At 36.1% G+C, this 16,341-nt stretch overlaps 1 protein-coding gene across 7 annotated transcripts in view; it reads right to left on the reverse strand.

Moving 5' to 3' along the window:
* LOC106504493 (uncharacterized) overlaps positions 1-16,341 on the reverse strand; it is a 759,489-nt gene that overhangs the window by 210,149 nt on the left and 532,999 nt on the right. Inside the window, exon 7 of one of the 7 annotated variants that reach the window (XR_014809317.1) lies at positions 3,311-3,997. The exons of the other annotated variants lie outside the window; for them this stretch is intronic. The gene's annotated coding sequence lies outside the window, so the exon portion shown is untranslated. Of the gene's footprint in view, positions 1-3,310; positions 3,998-16,341 lie in introns of those variants that run through there. 7 annotated transcript variants of the gene reach the window in all.

A 16,341-nucleotide genomic window follows, 5' to 3' on the forward strand; every position in this document is an offset into this window, starting at 1 on the left:
CTAACTTAAAGGACTTATTCATAGCAGAATTCTGAGGGCTTAGGTAGAGGAAACATATGGGAGAAGGAGAGATTTTTATTATAGTCCAAAATTCACTTTATGTTTGTGAACTATCAAGCCATGAAAGAACATGGAAGAATCTTAAATGCATAATACTAAGTGAGAGAAGCCAATTCAAAAAGGCTGCATACTATAGGATTCCAACTATATGACATTCATATATATGGCAAAATTATGAAGACAATAAAAAGATTAGTTGGTTGCCAGGCATTGAATCAAGGAAGGGATGAGTAAGCAGAGCACAGAGAATTGTTGGGGCAGTGAAATACTCTATATGATACTATAATGATGGATACATGTCACTATACATTTGTCCAAACCCATTGCATGGAAAACAATCAAGCATCAACTCTAAAGTAAACTATGTGGTTTGGGTGATTATGATGTGCCAGTGTAGGCTGATCAACTGTAACAAATGTACCACTCTGATGAGGGGTATTGGGAGTTGGGGAGGCTATTTTGTGAGAAGCAAGGAGGATATGGGAAATCTCTGTACCTTCTCCTCAAATTTGCTGTGAACCTAAACTGCTCTTTATGAAAAAAAAAAAAGTCTTAATATTTTTTTTTGTAAACAATAGCTTGTAGTAGAAATAGGACAGATGCAGGAATACAAACTAAGAGGTTGGTACAAAAATGCAGGCCAGAGTCAAGGTGTTTGGCTCAGAGATTGATTTTCTGAGAAGTATATGCATTCTATAGAGATTTTAAGCCTTCATCCTTGTACTATTGCAAAATGCCCCCAAAGCAATTCCTCTCCTCCATTCCCCCCCTTATATATTCTTCTCCATGCTGTCTTTCTGGGTGATGGATCCAAACCACAGTTCTGATGCTGCCTCACCTTTGCTTTCGCATTCCTAGAGGTCTCCAAATAAAGACTAAACATTTTAGCTCACTGCATAAAGTCCTCCAATGTGGTACCAACTACACTTCTTCAGGAGAGGCTGCTTTGCACTTATCAGACTCTTCTAGTCACAATAAACCATTGCTCATCCTTAACTGGTCGGTGTTCTGTGAGGTTCCTATGTCTCTCTTTATGCTGTCATTTCTGTACCTTCTGCACATTCACCCCCCCCCCAAATTCCTGCTTGCCTACAAGATACAGCTCAAATATTGCCAATTCATATGCCAGACATCCAAGCACAGTAAGGGACTCCTTCCTTTTTGTCCACATAGTAACTCACATATTTGTAGCAGTTTCTAAGTGAAAATGTAAATATTCTTAGCTCAAGATGCTTTAAGAGTTTACCACAGAGTGGGTGGCTTGAACTACAAGAAGTCATTTCTCACAGTTCTGGAGGCTGGAAATCCAAGATCAGAGTACCAGCACGAATGGGTTCTTGGTGTGTGAGTACCCTCTTCTTGGTTTATAGGCAGCTGTCTTCTTCCTGTATTTTTACAATGTGGCTCTCTGGCCTTTTCTTTAAAAGGCACTAAACCCATTGATAAGGCTTCCACCTAATTACCTCCCAAACATTCCACCTCCAAATATCATCACCATGGGATTAGATTTTCAATAAATATATCCTAGGAAGACAAAATTCAGTCCCTTGCATAATTTACCCAATCATATGTTTACTTGTCTTTTTCCACCAAAAATTATACTGTGGCTTAATGGCACAAAAATTTGTCCTCTTCACCCCCCTGGAATAGAATAGGGTTAGGCTTATTACTATACACTTGATGAAAATGAATAAATCATGGAAGTATAATTTTTCCTAGCATTGACATTTGTGCTATGGAGGTCCCATTGAAAGAAGATAAGAAAGTGACTGGCCTTGAGTAACTTAATATATTTTTTTTTTATTTTTTATTTTTGTCTTTTTGTCTTTTGTTGTTGTTGTTGTTGCTATTTCTTGGGCCGCTCCCATGGCATATGGAGGTTCCCAGGCTAGGGGTCTAATCGGAGCTGTAGCCACTGGCCTACGCCAGAGCCACAGCAACGCGGGATCCGAGCCGCGTCTGCAACCTACACCACAGCTCACGGCAACGCCGGATCGTTAACCCACTGAGCAAGGGCAGGGACCGAACCCGCAACCTCATGGTTCCTAGTCGGATTCGTTAACCACTGCGCCATGACGGGAACTCCAACTTAATATATTTTTAAAAAAAGAGGCCAGAATTGACTAATATTGTCACTAAAGCCAGTGATTTGGAAATTATTTCAGGTGACCTGAATTAAGAGTTTAGTAAACTCTTTAGAATATTGAGTCTCCCACATGATATAACTGGGTGCAGGCAAATAACAAATAATAAAAATTAAGCTACTGCAAAGAAAGTGCTGCCTCCAAGGGTTAATAAGGATATTAGCATATTGAAGTATGCATGTCTTATTCTCATCATTGCTGTAGGGAATAATTCATTTTCAGGCCATTTCCATCTTTTATTATCATTTTTGTCAGGACAATAAAACACCAGGAGTGCGATGCTTCATTTGTCTGAACGTTATGTTCAAGATTGTTGATTTTTTCAATATTTCACAATTTTCCTTTTCAATTCTCATTGATTTGCCACTTTATGAGCCTAGAGGTGAAAAAGAGGGCTTTGAATGGTTTATTCCAAGAACATTGATGAAGAAGAAGCAATGAAATCCCATCTCAAATTGGTGAGAAACACTTTTAGGACACATTTCTGAACTAACTATTTAGCAACTGAGAGCCAAATGAAGTTAAATTCTTACCACATGTTTTATATCAAACTTAATTATCAGGGAGTCAAACATAAATATATAAAATAATTAAAATATTTTTGAATTTTTTCATAGTTTTGAAAGGCCAATTCAGGTTTTAAATATTTATGAATTTAAATATGTAAATTAAAACATTTCTATGCAAAACATAACAATAATAGAAAATGCAAAAGCATAGCTAGAAACAGGAGAAGTATATGGGTGGGATGATGGGGAAGAAACTCTACTTGGTTTACAGACAGCTGTCTTCTTGCTAGAAGGAGAGCCAGCCGGTTCTCTGGTTTCTTCTTAATCCTATTCATGAGGGTTGTAGAGGCAAGAAGGATGAGAAAGAAGAAGGGAGACTGAGAGAGAAAAAGGGGGAAAAATATTTTCAATAAGTTTTTGCAGGGAGAGAGGGAGAGAAATAGAGTAGTCTTCTAAGGGAGATGTGGAAGGGGAAGGTTTTCTTTTAAAAAAGAAAGTCTCTAAATGCTTACAAGGCAAATGGGAGAAGCCAGTTGAGAGGCTGAGAACCATAGCATTTCATCACATCTAAGAGAACCTTTTCAGTTCTTATCTTACCTAACTAAAACATTTGACCAGGTTCATTCTTCTTCTAGAAACATTCTTGTTGGCTTTTCCATATTTCCTTTTATCCTGTGGCTTCTCTTTCTCAGTAGTCTTGGCAGTTAGCAGACCTGATTGGAATTCCTTCAAAGCTGTGTCCAAGGTTCCATCTTTCCTCATGACCTCTCTGAGAGAATCATATCAGCATCCCTAGCTGCAAATATCATCCAAGTACTGATGATTTAAGGAAGTCAGTTTTTCATCCAGAGTCTCTCCTCTGAACTTCACATCCATAGTCAACTAGTCATTCAAAGTCTCCATTCAGAGGCCTACATGCCACATGGATCTTATTATGTCCAAAGCTACAACCGAGCTTTGAATTCCTCTGCAACCCAGCTCTCTTCTGGTGTTATTTTTGTCAATGACACTTGAATCTATTCAGTGGCATAGGCCAGAAAACTGGAAATCATCTTTGTTATTTTAACTTCCTTCAACTCTGAAACTCAATTCATCACCAAATGCTGTTGATTTTGTCTCCTAAACAATCTTGATATCCATCCAGATATCTCCATTTGCACTGCCAATAAGCCAGTTAAAGCTATCAACTGCTTTTGCTTGAAAAGCCGATAATAATCATGGATTTTCCTCCAAGCCGTTGTCCATCTGGCAGCCAGGAGACCTCTACAGCCATGTCCCATTGTTCTGAAAATCATGAGAAAATTCTTAAAGTGGCCCTGCATGATCTGCAACTTACCTATTTCTCCATTCTCCTCTTGCTTCACTCTCGCAATTGTTCTCTGATCTCAGCCAAACTGCCCTTTAGTTTTTTAGAAATGCCATAATCCCTCCAGCTACAGAGATTTTCATGTGCTTGAACTTCTGTCTAGAAAGCTCTTCCCCTATTCCAACCTGCCTGATTCTTAATCACCCTTCAGATCTTAGGTTCATCATCTCCTTGTCAATGACCTAGTGAATCTAAGTCATGTTTTTATATAATGTGTTCTCTGAAACCACATCACATTCCTTCACATTGTTTATTTCTCTACCAGTGGATAAATTCCATGGGAGGAACAGCCATGCTTTTTTTCTAATAAATATGTCCAGGCATGAAGTAGAGTGAATAGCACAAAATGAGATTACAGTAAATGATAAATGCATTGATAAGTGAATGAATCAATGAAATAACTAGCTAAGCTTAGACCTCTATATCTTATTCATCTACATGCAGAATCATGGTGAAGATAAAATAGAAAATACATAAAAGCACTTTATAGGCACCAATTAATTTAAACTGACATGATGCTGATGGCTTGTCTTCCATCCTTCCCTCTCCATGTAGCATAGTTGACAGAGCTCCAAGCAAACATTGTCAGTTCACAATGCTATAGCATCCTCAGACTGACCTCAATGACTTTGACTTCTGCAACATACACTTTTTAGACTTTAAAGTTTCATATGAAGCTTAGAACAATGAATACCTGGTTGATTTGATTGTTCTTAATCTTTTTTAGCGTTTCAAATAAATAGAGTTCATAAGCTGAAAATCCTGTTCAACTAGGAGTCGAGGGAATAGAATTTTATTCCAAAAAACAGTTTGTTTTAATGTCAGGGTGTGGAGTAGACAGAGCTAAATGTTTAAGGCCAAGGCCAAAAGTGTGTTTTAGGATCCAACACATGTGTTTGAATAATCATACTCTGACACACACCTACTCACACCCAAAACAACAGAAGACAATAAGAGCCCTTTCTGAATGCTACCACCAAGTGACCTTGCCTTTCTGAAGATCTTGACAATGATTTAGGGGAAAAGGAGTTAGTATTTTAGCAAAGAAATACTGATATTTTCTTGATTGTCATTCCGTTTCTATACTTTAGCTTTGAGGCATGCCTACAACAAATTTACTAGATCTCAAGTAGTCTAGGTCTATGACCATAAGAAATAATATCAGAGGGATATGTAGAGGTCAGGAACAATAAAGACAACAATAGAAAGGGTGGAGGGTTTTCACAAATATCTTCTTTCACAAATATCAGAAAATACTAAGAGGAAAGCCCTTGAGTGAAGGGGTTTGACTCTCACCCATCCCCACCCATAGGCCAGAGGTGTCCAGTGCACCAATGATGTGAATAACCTGGTGGCTTGCCAGCTTTCTGATGGTGTGATTCTGCATCCGCAATTAATTGGAAATGTAAACACCCCTCTCCTCCCTTTTCACAGCAAACACAAAACACTTAACTAGCAGGAAAGGAAAGGAAGACTGTGTTTGGTCAATTTTATTGGTTCATTCAAATAATCAAAAGAACTTGATGAAGTTCTGTGGTATTTGTGAACAAGAGGAAAGTTTTGAGAATGTACATGAGTTTTATCAAATTTTAAAAAGATTTTATTGAGTAAAAATATTGTGTCTTTTGCATAAATATTTATACAAATATTATATAAAATATATACAATATTTTTAAAGTCCATAATTGAAGTATCTCAATAATATCTGTTATTTTATAAAGCAAAGTGATTATTTAAATGTTTATGAAATTTAAGGGCAATAACTTTAATTAAAAAATGTATTCACATTTAAGCTTCTCTCCATCAATCTATCCATTTGTTTTATGTACACTTTTTCTCTCTTTTTTCTTACACAACAATTATAATAAACTTTAAAGAATGTTTTATTGGGGAATTTTCAAACTGGCACAAAACTAGAAAGAAAAAAGCAATTAATTATATGTAACATCCTACAATTTCAGCATTTATCAATATTGTGCCAATTGGTTTTTTTTTTTTTTTTTGTGCCTGCTGAGTTTTTTTTTCTGGAGCATATTTTACTAGTATCAGATATATTCTTTAACTTCCATAATACAATACGCATATGAATACTTCTAAAATCATAATTATGTGCCATAGCCTAGCTATCAAAAGTAAAAATAATTTAATATTTAATTCACAGTTCTTATTTAAATTCTCTGATTAACTCCAAAAATATTTACTTACAATTGATTTATTTGATCATAATTAAAACATAAAGTTGAGTCATGGTTTTATCTTATTCCATTTTGATAAACTCTGTCTTTTGATTAGTATATTTAGACCTTTATATTTAAGATAATTAATGATATGTTAGCTTTTAGGTCTGCCATTTTATAACTTATTTTTTTTTTTGTTTCCTCCTATTTCTCGTTTCCCTTCTGTTTGGTAACTTGAATGATATTGTTTTGTAATTCCATCTTGATTCATTTACAGTGTTTTCTGTATCTTTTGTATAGTTCTGCAGTGGTTGCTGTGGGTATTACAATAAACATGTGTAACAATCAACTGGGTGCCAATATTTTACTATTCCAAGTATGATGTGGAAACTTCACTTTCATTTGACAACCTTTACCTTCCCCACTTTTAAACATCTTTATTTTGAGTATTGGATAGTGTAACAATCTTTGTTTAAATAATAAAAAATGTTATAAAACTCATAAGGAAAATAATCATATTTTATACGTACTCATGTTCTTTTCTTTCTCTTGTCATTTCTTTCCTTTATGATGCTCCAGGATTCTTTCCTTCAATGTTTTTTTTTTTTTCTGTTTGAAAAAGTTATTTTAGCCAATTTTTAAAGGATAGGTCTACTAACAAAAATATTCTTTTAGTTTTCTCTTGTCTGATAATGTTTGTATTACCTATTTCTGAAGGATAGTTTCACTGGATATAAAATTCATGATTGACAGTTCTTTTTTTTTCTTTCAGCACTTTAAAAATACTGTGCCACTTCCTTCTGGCCTCCATGATTTCAGATGAATGATCTGATGTCATATGAATTGTATTCTTTCATACAGGTAAAGTGTCATTTCTTTCTGCTGGTTTTCAAGACTTTTTTTCCTTTACCTTTGTTTTTTCAGAAATTTAATATGATGTTTCTTGGTATAGATTTTTCTTTTTACTTTACTTTGGGATAGACTCAGTTTCTTGAATCTGTATGTTTGTCTTTTGCCAAATTTGGGAAATTTTAAGCTGTTATTTCTTTGAAGACTTTTTCAGTGCCACCCTCTTTCTCCTCATCTTCTGGGATTTCAATCACATGAATTTTAGATGTTTCATTATAATATCTCAGGTCTCTGAGACACTATTCATCCCCCCCTCCCCAGTGGATTTTTTCTTTTGCTCAAATTTGATGAACTTCAGTGAAAAATTCTTAACTTTACTAATGCCATCCTCTGTCATCTCCACTCAACTACTGAGCTTTCCAATAAGTTTTTATTTATATTATTGTATTTTTGTTCTATTTTTTCATTTTTTATAACTTCTATTTCCTTGATGAGATTTTCTATTTTTTAATTTGTTCTAAGATAATTCATAATTGATTGTCAAAGCATTTTTATGATGGCTGCTCTAAAATCCTTGCCAACATCTGATTTACCTTTGTGTGGTGTCAGCTGTCTTTTCTCATTCAAGTTGTGGTTTCCTTGCATGTTATTTTTTTCTTGCATCTTATTTTTTTGATTCATCTTCTATTGCATCTTGGACACTTACTTTTCCATTATGTTAGAAAACTCAGGACCCTCTGTATTTTACTTATTTATTTATATTTATTTATTTACTTATTTGCTTTTTAGAACCACACCTGTGGCATATGGAAGTTCCCAGACTAAGGGTTGAATCAGAGCTACAGCCTATGTCACAGCTTATGGAAATGATGGATCCTTAACCCACTAAGTGAGGCCAGGGATTGAACCCCCCATCCTCATGAATCCTAGTCGGGTTTGTTAACTGCTGAAATATGAAGGAAACTCCCAGTGATCCATTTAGCCATTTTTTTTTTTTTTAATCTTGCAGTCACCCTGCTTAGGTTTAGCACATAGGTCTTGGCCAACTTTATGGACTGTGATTCCAATTTAATTTTAAGACTTTGTTGTGTTATTTTGGTCTATTTGGTTTATCTGGTATTTCTAGGGCTCACAGTGTTTCCTGCTGGTGATTCCTGCACCAGTGGAAGAGATAAAAGTGGCTTCCCTAATCCAGGTCATTATTGAAACTGGGGCCTTCCTGCCTGTTTCATGGCTTGCCTTCATGTCTCTGGATGAGGGAAGGGAGTCTTAGGTCCATGTGGACAAATATATTTCCAGAGAGGGCTGCTTGCTGTATATGAAGTCTTAATATTGATTTTACCTACCGACCTCAGTATTTTATAGGTGGGAATGGGAATCTCAGGCCCATGAGGTAGAAGAATGTTTCCCCTGACTGCTTACTGGAAGGTCTCCAGGATTGAGCTCACCAGATGTCAGGGGGACTACAGATGGATCTTTGGGAGGAATGAGACTACCTGAGATGCCATTTGTTGCTATGCTGAGAGTAAGAAAGTAATGGACCTGGGTGTATTCTTTTGAGTGGAGGAATGAAAGATGTCCACTGCATTGTTAATCTAATCTTAGAGATGCAAACCACCTCATCATCTTTATCCACTGTTTAGAGTTCTCCTTTGATTGTCTCTTGTGTTATTTCCAGGGCATATAGTTGTACTTAGCAGGGAGAAACAGGAAGAAGTGGGTCTACTTGTCTTGTCTGGACTGGAATTCTCTGGTGTTCATTCATACTATTTCATGCTTAGCCATTAAAAGCTTCCTTCCATTCTGGCTCACAAAATTTCCCAGGCCCTCTTCATATATTCCCAGCCCTAGATATGAAACTAATTACCTTAGTTTCCACTACCTAGTACATGATGTTCAGCTTTTAACAAAAACTTACAAGGCACATTAAAAGGCAAAGAAACAAACAAAATAAAACACTCATAATCCAACAAAAAGACAATTTTATAACTAAACTCAGGACACAAATATTGTAATTATCAGAGAGGGAATTTTTAATCTATATTTTATATGATACAGGTTCTAATAGGAAAAGTAGACAATATGAAAAATAGATGATTAATGAAATCAGAAAGACAAAAATTCTAAGGAAGAATAAAAATGAAATGCCAGAAAAAAATTTAAAGTGTAAACGGTAATGGATAATATCTTTGATGGGCTTGTTAGTAGACAAGGCAGGCCTAGGAATTAATTAGTAAATTTGAACATTGTGAACAGAAGTTCCCAAACAGAGATGCAGAGAGAAAAATGAAAAATAAATAAAGAGAACAAAGCAGCTAAGAACTGTGGTTATACCACATGCTTAATTGGTATACCAGAGGAAAAGAAAGAGGGAACAGAGTAGAAGCAATATCTGAAGTAGTAATGACTGAGAACTTTCCAAAATTAATGACAAATGCCAAACTACAGACACAAAGCGCTCAAACACCAAGCAGGATAAGTACCAAAACCACAAACAAACAAATAAGAAAAGCTAAGCATATCAATATTCGAGCTTCAGAAAACTAAAGAATATTTTGAAAGAAGGCAGGAAAAATTTGTATTTATAGAGGAATAAAGATAAGAATAACAACAGAATTTTCATCAGAAATCTTGTAAATAAGAGCTCCCACTGTGGCTCAGCAGTAGTGAACCTTGCTAATATCCATGAGGAGGCAGGTTTTTTTTTTTTTTTTTTTTTTTTTTTTTTTTTTTTTTTTTTGCTTTTTAGGGCCACACCCACGGCACATGAGGTTCCCAGGCTAGGGGTCCAATTGGAGCTATAGCCACCGGCCCAGGTCACAACCACAGCAATGCCAGATCTGAGCCGCATCTGCAACCTACATAACAGCCCACAGCAATGCCAGATCCTTAACCCACTGAGTGAGGCTAGGGACTGAATCCGCAGCCTCATGGTTCCTAGTTGGACCTGCCTCTGCGGAGCCTCGAGGGGAACTCCAGAGGATGCAGTTTTGATCCCTGGCTTCGCTCAGTTGGTTAAGGATCTGACATTGCTGCAAGCTGCAGTGTAGGTTGAATATGCAGCTCGGATCCCAGCATTGTTGTGGCTGTGGTGTAGGCCAGTAGCTGCAGCTCTGATTTGACCTCTAGCCTGAGAACTTCCATATGTTGCAGGTGTGGCCCTAAAAACAAACAAACAAACAAAAAGTGTAAATAAGAAAGTAGAGGGAAATATTTACTGTTCAATCGAAAAAAAATCTCACCAGCTTAAAATTCTATATTCAGCAAAACCATTGCTTAAAATGAAGGAGAAATATTTTATCAGGAAAACAAAACTGACACAATTTATTAGCAACAGATCTGAAAGAAATGTAATAGTGGACTTAGATTAGTTAACTATATTGTAAACTCTAGGACAACTACAATTTTTTAAAAAAGAAGTCCAATTTATGTGCTCAAAGAGGAAATAAATTAAAATAATACAACATGCTCAGTTAAAACCAAAGAAAACTGAAAAAGAGGAGAAAAAAACAGGACGAATTCAATGAATAGAAAACAGTTACAGACATGGTGGGTATTGATCCAAGAATAAAAATATAAGACCCAATTATATGCTTTTCATGAGAAACTCACTTTAAATGTAAAGACAAACATTGGTTAAAAGTAAAAGGATGGAGCAAGTTACACCATGTTGATAACAATTAAATGAAAGCTAGGTAGCTATATTAATATCAAATAAAGATGACTTCAGAGCAAGGAAAATTATCATGGATGAAAAGAGAAATTATTTAATAATATTATCAATGATGGATGAATTTTGCAGGAAGGTGTAACAATGTAAATGCATATGATTTTAACAACAGAAAGTCAAGATATGTGAGGAGAAACTGATAAAACTACATAAAGAAATAGACAAATCCATTTTGACAGTTAGAGACTTCAATATCTCTCTTTTGGTAATTGACAGGTCAATCAGGCAGAACACCAGTGAGACAGAGCTGACATGAACAGCACTATCACTGAACTTGATCTAATTAACATTTATAAAATATTCATCTAAAGAGAGCAGAAGACACTTTCTTCTCAAACTCACATAAAACATTCACCAAGATAGACCACATCTTGGATCATAAAATATACCTTAATGATTAAAATAACAGAAACCACAGGAAGGGTGTTTTCAGACCACAATGGAATTAAACTAGAAATTAGTAAAGACAACGTAGGTGGGAAATATCCAAATATTTATAGATTAAGCCACAAACTCCTAAATAATACATTAGTCAAAGAAGTCTCAATAGAAATTTAAAAGTATTCTGACTAAACAAAAGTGAAAATACAGTTTGTAAAAAATTGTAGGATACAGTGAAAGTAGAACTAAGAGGGAACCAGTAACATGAAATGCACATATTAGAAAAGAAAAAAGATCTTAAGTCAGTAATCTAAGTTTCTACTTGAGAAAACTAGAAAAAAAGAACAATTTAAACCTAAAGGAACAAAAGAAAAAAAATAATAAAATTTAGAGTAAAATCAGTGAAACTGAAACCTGAAAGCAATTGAGAAAATAAACAAAACCAAAAGCTAGTTCTTGAAAATGTCGGTCTTGCTTATGCACCATGTTGGGAGCTTGGCGCAAACATTCTATTCTTATTTTCTACGAGTTCCATTGGTTTTTCTCTGCTGGCAACAGTCTGATGGCAGGAGGGAGGGTTTATTTATTTATTTATTTATTTATTTAGGAGGGAGGATTTAATATGTGGATTTCAACTCTTCTCTTTTTCTGCTGTTCTCCTCATTAAATGTTCTGTACTGGTGTTGACATATACTTTTTTTTTTTTTTTTTTTTTTGTCTTTTTGCCTTTGCTAGGGCTGCCTCCTGCGGCGTATGGAGGTTCCCAGGCTGGGGGTCTAATTGGAGCTGTAGCCACCGGCCTACACCAGAGCCACAGTAACGCGGGATCTGAGCCACGTTTGCGACCTACACCACAGCTCACAGCAACCCACTGAGGGAGGCCAGGGATTGAACCTGCAACATCATGGTTCCTAGTCGGATTCATTAACAACTGAGCCATGACGGGAACTCAGTTGACATATTCTTACTGAGATTTTATTCAACCCTGTGTGGGGTTACCCTGAAACTTCATATAGTTGCAACAACTTCTAAAACTTTTAAGCCATTGTTTCCATCAGACAAAGATCCCAGGCTGTTTTTGCCCCATCTCAAGAGGCCTGTGAAATAGAGGGCTACAAAGTCTGGAAAGGTCCTTTACCAAAGATAAATTTCCATAGACTTTCGCTGCCTCCTGCTGCCTCCCCAAATTAGGTCTTACCTATGTTATCTTAAAAATTCTGGTTGTCTTATTTACTGTCAGATAAATTAGTTCTGAGTATTCGTAACATTTATGCCACTGCTTTCTTCTTACCATGAAGAAACCAAAACAACCAACACCAAAGATTGCTGCTACCTCTAGGTAGCCTTGGAGGTTGAGTGGAATTGAGAAACTTTTAATTTCATAAATATATTTAGTTTCAACATCTCCATATTTCCAAACCTCTCCAGCAAAGAAATTCTGTTTTCAGAATGTGGTTGATGTTCCTGATCACTTTTGGTGTTGTAAACTTGGGAACTACCTGGTGTTGCTTGCTCCTCATGGAACTGTACATTCTGGAAAAGCTGGCTTCTCTTTCAAAAACCACAGAGCCAGCAGCCACTAACCTTTCTTCTCTTTGCATGTATTTTTGTTATATTTTTAAAACCCACCTAACACACTGATTTTTATCTTGGAAAAAAAAAAAGAAATTTTTGAGATTTGGCTTCTTTCTGGCCTCCTAACCCACTAGTTTGGAATCATATGAACATTTAAAAATTTTATTCTCTCATTGGGAGCATATAAAGTCTATGGTTATTATACCACAGACAGATGGCAGAGGAAGCTAATTTTACTAAATAAGTTGTCCATGGCATGTTCTAGAAATTGTGAGTACCCTACATCCATTATTTTATGTAAATTTCACAAATCTATTTGGATGGTATTCTTACTGTCATTTTAAGGACAAGAAAATAAAGGTTAAAAGAGACTAAAGAAGATATGACTAAGGAAGATGTTAACTTTCTATACAGCCAGTGAACAAAGAGTCAAACCCAGGGCTACCTGACTTTACCAACTTTCTCTAACTACTGTTTCTACCCACTACAACCCTCTTGTTGACCTGGGCAGCTGACTAAGATGAGGCAAGGAAATAATGTTATTATCTACCTGAGCATTGCCAACTCTGCCAGGAAATAATAGTATCATCTATCTGAGCATTGCCAACTTTAACCATGAAGATATGTATTTCATCCATTTTACTCACTAGAGATCATTTCAGAGTCACTTAACGTCAAAAAAGTTGCTTTCTGGGAAAATAATCTAAAGTGAAAAGGAGTGAGAAAGAAAATTTTAATCATACAACGGGTGACAATTGAAGGAATGAGTGATGAAGTAAGCCATCTTTTCAGGCAGTTTCTAGAAGCTAGAACTGACTGCCTATGACTTCAGTCCACATATTCAGAAAAATATTTGTGAATAGAGACATTTGTGAATCCGAGCAGAACACTGTTGGAGTCAGGCATTCCTTCCTTGGTGAGTGATGGCAAAGAAGGTAGGAGAGGGCAGTTTGCAAAGTGTAAGATCTATATGACCAGCCAAAAGTGCAGCTCACATGGGTAATTTTTCAGCCTGGCACTACAGGACTGTTATTTTTTACAATTCACTGCTCCAGGATCTTCTGCTTCGAAGAAAGGTTAAGATTTGGCCAAATGGAGTGCTATTAGCACAGAGAATGAAGCTCACTGACTTAAGAGTTTCCATCACTGCTTGTGTCAGCAAAAGCACTCTTTTCCTTCCACACCTCTAGTTGTCTCTGGCTTTCAGGAGAAAAAGTTTTGCATTAGTCACCAAGGCAAGTTGGTGCCCGTGAGCTCTGGTTGTTCTCCTGCTTTGGGTCCTCAGGGTTAAAATGAAGCCAAACACTGCGGAATGAACCCTAATCCCTCAGAGTTTGGATAGTTGTTTATGTAGAATTTACTGCTGACTCAACAGATAGGTACCAACATGTTCCTTAAAGGGTGGTGGGGTGGACAAAAGGAAAAGTTGACTTAAGCACTTACAAAAAACTTCAAAGGCATTTTTTTTTATTTATACAAGAATATGTAGAAAACCAATAGACGTTTAACATACTTCTCCAAACAAATATTATGAGGGGTTTCCACAATTTTAATTCCATTCTTAGAATGCACATTAAAATGTAAAATACTTCTCTCGGGGTTGTGAGATTATGGGCAATTCTACTTTTCCTTTGCATAAATATTTTCCAACTTTACCGCAATAATTTTACTTAGAGGAGGGAGAAAGAAGAGGAAGGTAATGCCAGAAGAATCAGAAAACTTCACACCTCAATGCCCAGGATTCCCTGTTCTAACTTGATAGTTAAAGGTGAACATCCATTAGTATATTTTCCAAAGACCTTTTGATTGATAAGACTGAATTAAAAAGTAAATACATATACACATAGAATAATGAGAACTTTCTCCTCAATTTTGATAGTGAGAGGAAAAAACAAGGAATTAAGCAAATGGGAGAACCGGGGAAGAGCTGAAAAAACAACCCCAGAGAGGTCAGAGAGGAAATAGTTTTTTGACTCACCAGTAACTATTCTCGCCTATATGTCTAAACTAATCATGACATTTCTACCCTCTTGCCTGTAACTGGTTCAGAAATGGGTCTCTGATCCAATTCTGACCTAAGAGACTAGATTCTACCAGCCTGAGAGGGAGGCTATCTCCCAGGCTGGTAGAGCAGACTTATAAAAAGTTTGGTAATCAGGCAAGTCCTGATCAACCATGTGCCTTCCTGTTATGTGAAATAATACTTGTCATCATTGCTTGAGCACATTTAAGATGGGCTTTCTGTTACTTCCTGCCCAAAGTGTCTTATCAGCATGAATACAAAGCATGCTTTCCCTTCTTCACAATTTTACCTAAGGCATGGCTTAGTTTGCCATCTTATCATGCTAGCACTTTGTCCCTTTTGTAAAAATTGGGGTACTGGTTCCTACGTCTTGATAATTTGTCTTCAGTTGTCTTTTTATATTTGTCTTTCTTCAAAATAAAGTCCTGGAGTTCCTGTCATGGTGCAGTGGAAACGAATCTGACTAGGAACCAAGAGGTTGTGGGTTCGAACCCTGGCCTCGCTCAGCAGGTTAAGGATCGGTGTTGCCATGAGTTGTGGTGTAGGTCGCAGATGCGGCTAGGATCTGGTATTGCTGTGGCTCTGGCACAGGCCAGCAACTATAGCTCCAATTAGACCCCTAGCCTGGGAACCTCCATATGCCATGGGTGCCGCCCTAAAAGGACAAAAGACCAAAATAAATAAATAAATAAATAAATAAAGTCCCACTTTCAGATTTTCTTATATCTATGCGCTGCACATTGTAAAAAAAAACCTAACAACATGATTTAATCCTTTAGCTGAAGGATTATGTTCATAAACCACGTAATAGCGCATTAACTTATTTTAGCCATTTGAGTACTTTGAAAGGGAAATTTCATTCATTTGAACAATCATATGCCAATCTTGCTTTAGAACAATGATACTGGCATGCAATCTAGCAATAGGGACACACATGCAGGCATGCACACACGGTTAAAACTTTTTCAGTTTCTTTGCCAATTTTAAAATTTTTATTTAACAAAATACAGAGATTAAATACAAAATTTAAATGTGTGTCCAGATTAAGAAATGTTAATATTTTACCACTTTTGATTTAAAGTGTTTTATATTAAACATAGAGCATTTTACTTTTTTTTTTTTACATTAAAGAAATGGGGGATTAGGTTTAAAACGAAAGTTTATTCCTCCCTGGACACATGTCTCTTTTTTCTTTCCCAAAAGTAACTGTAATGAAGCAATTATTTAAAAATTTTCATGTACATATATGCCCCTATGAATGAATTATAGTATCATTTGGCTTCTCTTTTTCTTACTGAAGCATTAAAGTTTTTAACTGTGAATACTAATTTTTAATCCACTTGATGTGTTGTATATATATTCTCTCAGCTGTTAATTGTTTTTGAAGTTTGATTTACAGTGTCTTTTTTATTTCTTCCTTCCTTCTTTCCTTCCTCTCTTTCTTCCTCTCTCTCTCTGCCTCTCTCTCTCCACAGAGACAACTTTCATTTGATTTATTAAACATATTCATCTTTTAATTTGTAGTTT

Source organism: Sus scrofa, chromosome 7 (genome assembly GCF_054392235.1).
Source record: "Sus scrofa isolate SSC_HxYL_T2T_F1_AM1 chromosome 7, Sscrofa_HxYL_maternal_Yorkshire_Landrace_v2.0, whole genome shotgun sequence".
Lineage (NCBI taxonomy): Eukaryota > Metazoa > Chordata > Mammalia > Artiodactyla > Suidae > Sus > Sus scrofa.